Genomic DNA, 7,145 nt, shown 5'->3' with positions numbered 1-7,145 from the left:
ATATAATGCATAGCAATTGGAAAATACATGCCTAGACTTAGACACAACCCCCACTGAGCGCAAAAAAAAATTACCAGTAGAAAATTGAAATTGATAATCAACAGTAATATAACAATATCGGAGTTGATAACTAACAATAATAAAATAATATTGGAGTTGATAACTAACAATTAACATAGTAATAACGGATTTGATAACTAACAATAATAAAATAATGTCGAAGTTGATAACTAACAAATAATATAATAATATCGGAGTTGATAACTAACGACAATATAATAATATCAGAGTTGATAACTAACGACAATATAATAACATTGGAGTTGAGGAGTAACAATAATATAATAATATCAGAGTTGATAACTATACCGCTGGTAATATTTTGATCGTAAGGAAAGCTTGCTTAGTGAACGCTACAATGACTTGAGAAGTTTACTGATATCCTTGATTTTCACATCGTTCAGTATGTGGGAACGCGTTTTTCTCTGTCCTGTAGAAACGCGGACGAAGGGTTTGTGTGCGCTACTGCCACTTAATGGGGTGATAATTGGTTACGTCGTCAGAGAAATGAGCGCTGTCACATATTCCCCCCACAGTTCTGTGACAGGGTGTGTCTCTATGTGTTCTAAAGATGACAGGTCGTTTTCGGGGCCAGCTGCTGTGAGCAGTTGCAGTGTTAAATGCCCGCCTGTCTTGCCTCCGTACACAAATGATTTTATATTGACACGTCACAGTAAACAGAGTACACTTCGAGTGTAATAGTTATAATATCATTTTTAAACTCCAGATCAATGCAGAAAGTTAGAATTAACTAAACCTTAAATTAATTCCTATTCAGACACATCGAGTGCTATGTTAAGAGAGAAAAACAAAAATCTTGATTATATATTTCAGCCGACTTGTTTCGGTAACACTAGTAGTTTCGGTCAGTCACTAATGTTGATGATGGTGATTCCGTTACTGAAACTATTAGACTGAAATATATATAATCAAGATTTTATCTTTCATTGTGTCAAAAACATCGTTTTTGTTTCTCTATCTCTCTCTTAATAAGCCTTAAATGACAAAAAAAGAACATTAAGATATACAAAGACAGAGAAGTATGGTATAGCTGAATTAAACGTTAATCATGTAAGAACTTTCGAGATGTTTTTAATATACCTGTTTGTGACTGCGGAGTTCGAATCTTTCAGTGGAAATTCAGTCACGTGATCAGATTACATGAATCTCTCCAAAACACGAAACCTTGTGGTTTTTTCTTTTCGTTAATTGTTTTGGATAAACTTTTAAAACAATTATCAGTTTTATAAACATCTTCTAAAATAGGCTGTTTGCATAATAATAGAAGCGGACGTAGCCTAGCGGTTAGCGTGTCCTGACTATGTTCGTTATTTGTGTCCGTTGCTGTTTACGAGATCCATACTTTGGGCCGTGTGTGCACAATAAGAGTGGCTGTAAAATCCAACTACTTGGTCAGCCAAAAGTGGCCCTAGAGTTGACGGTGGGTGCTGTTGACTAGTTGCCATCTCTCAAGTCTATAGTCCGCCGGTGGGACAGCAGTAAGTCTACGAACTTACAACGCCAAAAAACCGGGTCTCGATTCCCCGAGATGGTCACAGCAGATAGTCCAATTTGGCTTTATCCTAAAAGAAACAAAAATACAAACAAACAAACTCTAGACTATAAGCTCAAAATTAGGAACTGATAAGCGCAAATAGCCCTTGTGTTGTTTTGCAAAAGTATTTTAAAACAAAGAAACTTAAAGAATACATGTTTGAGTCCTCAACAAAGAAATAATTAATTAACACGTTTGCTTTATTTTGCTATTAAAAGATTGTTTAACATATATATAATCGCAAAACAACTTTTGTGTCTGAGGTCAGAAGAGTTTTAAACTTTCCATCTCAAGATCAGAACGACGTGAAACTACACAGAAAAGTGTGCACGTGTTGACTAAAGAGTAAAGACTTTACCATTAATTAGTTTATAGTTGATATAAAATTCCAAACATAAAATATTTCTTTTTTTTTCTTATCTCTCCTTTTTTTTTTTTTTTTTGGTGGTAACACCATTAGAAAAACAAGCTGAAGTAAAGGAAAAGGGAGCACGAGTACTTCAACACATCTACAATGTGAGAAAGAGAAACTATGCAGTTCATATTCGAAACGAATGTCTTTCACCGCAATTTCTCGTTTACCAACGGGTCACACACGTCCATATGGTAAAATCATCAGTAGTAAGATAAGCCTAACGTGCTAGTGGTTTGTCCACGTTGGATTAGTTGGATGAACAAGTTTGAAAGAAGACTTCTGTAAACACAAATATTTAGAGGTCAACATATAGTTAAGTGAATTCTAAGAGCTGGTAGTATCGAGAAATGGGAAAGTCAGATTGTCTACTCACATCGTTGAACCATTTTAAAGATTAAAAATATGGGTTTTGGCGCGCAAGTTCATCAGTCGAAACTTGAAGCACATTATTTAGTTTACACAGATCCTAGGTACCTAATCACCGAACATAGAATCATGGGTTAGCTTAGGTTTCCCGGGCAACATTTTCTTATTAGTTTTACCAAAAATAAGTTTTATTAATCTTTTTGAAGAACTTGAATGATTTTCTATGAAGAAAGAAATATTTAAATTGTATTCCAAAATAAATATTTAAATTTTATTCTAAAATAAATATTTAAATTGTATTCCAAAATAAATATTTAAATTGTATTCTAAAATAAATATTTAAATTGTATTCCAAAATAAATATTTAAATTTTATTCCAAAATAAATATTTAAATTTTATTCTAAAATAAATATTTAAATTGTATTCCAAAATAAATATTTAAATTTTATTCCAAAATAAATGTTTAAGCTTTATTATAAAATAAATGTTTAAACTTTATTATAAAATACATATTTAAGTTGTATTCTAAAATAAATGTTTAAACTTTATTCTAAAATGCGCATGTGTATTAGTGATTGTCTTTGGGATATCGACCTTAAAATTTGCTGTTAAAGATGGTTTTCAATAATAAAAAAAGCTTCTTTTTTTTTCAGCAACTATTGCCGTGTTTGAAAGGAATGTCACAAATACCATGTACTTTGATAGGAACGTATGATAATGCAGACATATATAATCAAGTATAACATTTTATGCTAATACAAGGTGGCTTATTATGTTACATATACATAATTATATGTTTATAGTTTATAGACTAAAAAAAGGAAAAAAAACCAGTAATTGTACATACGCTACTCTGAGTACTGACTTGTAACCAGTAGTTGTCTGCACGGTAAAAGTATTTACTATGAGTACTGACTTGTAACCAGTAGCTGCCTACACGTTAGAAGTACCTACTGTCTATACTGACTTGTAGCCAGGTCTAGATAACAGGCAGATGTAAATTAGGTATAAGAACTATATGTGTAAACTAGGTATTCTATTCTCCTCAGTTTTAATGAAATGGAAATTAAATAAACATACTAAATAATGTCCATTTATAAAGATAGTTGTTTGAAGTTCAGCATCTGTCAGAGCACAAAAGGTTGTGGAACAGTATGCTGTAAACGTTGGAAATACTGTAATTGTGGTACTGGAGCATGAGGATGTCAGAATCATGAAGAATGAAGTAAGATGTCTCAGTAACTAAAACGTGGAAGTTTCGTGTAAATACATACTGCACATGAAGAAGTACAACATACTAAGTGTTATACCTGTAATGAATGTATGTAATCGAATGGTGTAAATCAATGACTTTGAATATAAGAGAGATAAGAATTTTTATTTTCGATAAATCAAATTACCATAGGTGTGAATTTGTATAAAATCGGTAGTTTGCAAGTTTTACACAACTAAAATACAATCAGAATTTATTGAGTTTTCCTCTTTAATTGATTTGTTCCTAAATGATTATCTGTTTGTAGCTTAACAGTGTTCAGCAAGTCCAAATTAAATTAAGAATAATGTTTTTAAATTTTGCATCTATCTTCATCACTACGTAATTTTCTTAATTGTTCGCTATGTAGAAATGTGTTAAGTTGAGGTAAATAATGTAAATTTGTGCTTCAAATACTAAAAATGAAATAAATTTGTAGCGAATAGCATTATTTGTCAAATTTTATGAAAGAATATATGCAAGTATCTTGTTTACAAAATGAAAATTTGGTAACCTAGATATTTTGATTTTGCATATCCAAATTAGCTGTAAACATCAGTTCCCGGTTTTTACCCCCAAAATGCCCTTATCCGTCATAATTTCCGATTTCTGTATCTAATTCAGTTGATAATGTTATATATGAGAAAAGTTCTTGTGGGAGAAGCATTATTCAGGGGATATCCGTTCACGCATAAAAACACAAAAAACAGCATCTGTTGCACAGTTTGATGGGTTATAACAGTAAAATTCGGAGTTCGATCCTTGTGGTGGGCACAGCGCAGATAGCCCAATATGCAGCTTTGTAGTTAAACAAACCAAATATTAAAAATTCCTTGAAGATGTTATTCTGCTCAAGTAGGTTTTTAATTATTCTTAATAACAGTAAATAAATAAATTCATTAATATAAAATAATATAATATAAGAGTAGAGAAGTATACATATTACAAATAACGTGAATAGAGGTTTCTTACATTCCATGTATCTCTAACCGAAGATGTCTGAATGAGCGTCGCTATTCTCAACCAGTTTTGTGGAAATTAGCTAATCAAAAGTAAGTCAAGTATATCTTTAATTCACTCAAATAATCATTACACATAAAGTATTAAAACATGCGTTTTCTCTTTCATAGAAAGCCACATACTCTTATTGTTACCAACAAATAAAAACAAAACAAAATCATCATGTTTTATGAGTAGCATATTGCAACAAACTTATGCACAACGATCCCTATCTCTTAGTATGTTTTGGATAGAGGGCTTGTTGATATTTGATCAGCCTAACTTATGGTTCTCTTATTTTGCGCCCTTGACAATGAAATCATTATGTTTTTCTTCTTGATAACGCAGGCGTAGTGTACAAAATTGTGATTTTGTTTTTTGAAAAGGATTTAAGCAATCTAAATAAGTTCCCACTTCTCAGTTGTTTATTCACAACGGTGACGAGTAACTTGATCCTCGGACTACTCTGTGGGGTAGGCCTAGCAGCTACAGGGAAGCACATTTATTTGTCGCCGGTTGTACAGAGCTGACAACTACACATCAGTTTTACATTGGGTTCGACTCTAGTTCCTTACATGATGAAGCGGGATTCCACCAACAAAGAAACTGATATGAATTTATCATTTGTTCTATATTAATCGTAGATCAAATGTTAGTTAGATGACGAAAATGCAATATAATTTAACAGTTGTTGGTGTTGGAGGCTCGAATGGTAAACATTATCTAAGCACTTTCTGTTCAACTCCCTCCGTCTCTGCCTATTTATTATTAATATTAGAAACGTATAAACATACATAGAACGTTAGAAGTACGTATATAAACATGCTTATACGCATAAAAAAATACATTTATAAATATGTAGTAATATATACAGAATTTCATATAATGTATACTAACCGCGAACCGCAAAACATTTGCGGTAATTTTTTGATAGTATAGGCAGAGTATTCATAATGAGTACGCTGGAATAGACGGCAACTACCTGTTGTAAAAAAAGAAACACGGGTCAATCTTTTCACGCACGGCATTTAAACTACCCTTTTCTAGCAGGCATTGTATGTCAGATCGATAAATCATTGTGTATTTAAAAAAAAATAAAAAAATACGCGGTCAGACAAACAATCTCACGTATACGTTACTTTATTTAATAAAACTACACTTAAAGTGAACAATAAAATATAGTAATGGTATTTATAATAGTGTACAGAGTAAGAAACGGTTTTAATAGGTGAAACAACGAAACTCACAAAAACGAAGAATAAATTCTGTAGTAAAGAAAAAAAAAAGCAGCTAAAAAGGTGTTTATAGCAGTCCATGAAACGAACCGAAGCTAAATTATTGCAAATTAAAGTAAATATAAAGCTCTAGTGACGACAATTTTAGCTGATTATGCAGAAACATCTAAAGGAGTGTTCACAAAGTAATAAACATATGATTTTGAACGAACTGTGCATACGTATTTTACACCTAACTAAGTCGAGAAAGCCCTTAGAAATTGTATTTGGTGTAATATTAATTTTTAGGAAATTACACGTAGGTTAAGTGTTGTTTGTGTGAAATACTTTACAAATAAAAAACTAACGTTGAAATCGAAGCCAGTCGTCATGTGATAACAACGACATTGTACCATCGTGTACCATACTCGCTGCATTGAAAAGTTTGACTAAGCAAAAAATAAGTAATGCAGGAATTGAAAGGCCAATACGGAATCCGGACTCCTCAGACAAAGGCCTTTCTAACGATATGAGAATTTGATCGAAAACTTCGCGAGAAAAGTTCTGGACAGACAAATTCAAGCTTATTATCTACACAGATGTGAAATAAAGACAAATTAGGTAAGAAGAAAAGGACATTGTATCCAAGCTTCTGATTGAATCAATAATCAGAAGGAGAAAAGACTAAATTGTATTCACAATCTTGCAGTGAGAACGAAAAAAACTGTTGGGTGATTTTAGTGGTATATGTACCCGAACTGTAAACCTGAGAATTCTGTTCAAGTCTCGTTGCTCTAAAGCACGCTCTGCATCTTAGGGCTGTGGGTGCACTGTAAGAGTGGCAGTCCAAAATTAGGGATGACTATGTACTTCTGTACTTTTGCTAACATTTTTCATTCCAAATAAATAAAAGAACGAAAAATTAAGGAAAATATATAATATATAATTAAATATCTGAATATCAAATAAACACACCATTATTCTGAAATTGAAAACTAATATAGAAACACAAAACAAATAAGATATAAAAATATTCTAATAAGGATAACTACACAGAATAAAACGTTGACAAAGAGAACTCTGATATCATCGTTTCGTTCCTTGAGTGTTGCCTGCTTCTGAATGATTAATCTTTGTGTTGAACTTAGTTGAAGTTTGTATAAATTTAATTTCTGTAGTGCATACAGGTATATTTATATAGGTAAATAAACGACCTTATAACACCAAAATGTTGTTTTGATTTAATTAAATACTCAACGTTTCGTTTTACAGCTTTTTCAGGG

The sequence above is a fragment of the Limulus polyphemus genome, unplaced genomic scaffold, assembly GCF_000517525.1.
Source record: "Limulus polyphemus unplaced genomic scaffold, Limulus_polyphemus-2.1.2 Scaffold5961, whole genome shotgun sequence".
Lineage (NCBI taxonomy): Eukaryota > Metazoa > Arthropoda > Merostomata > Xiphosura > Limulidae > Limulus > Limulus polyphemus.
Note: the sequence above shows the minus strand (reverse complement) of the source record.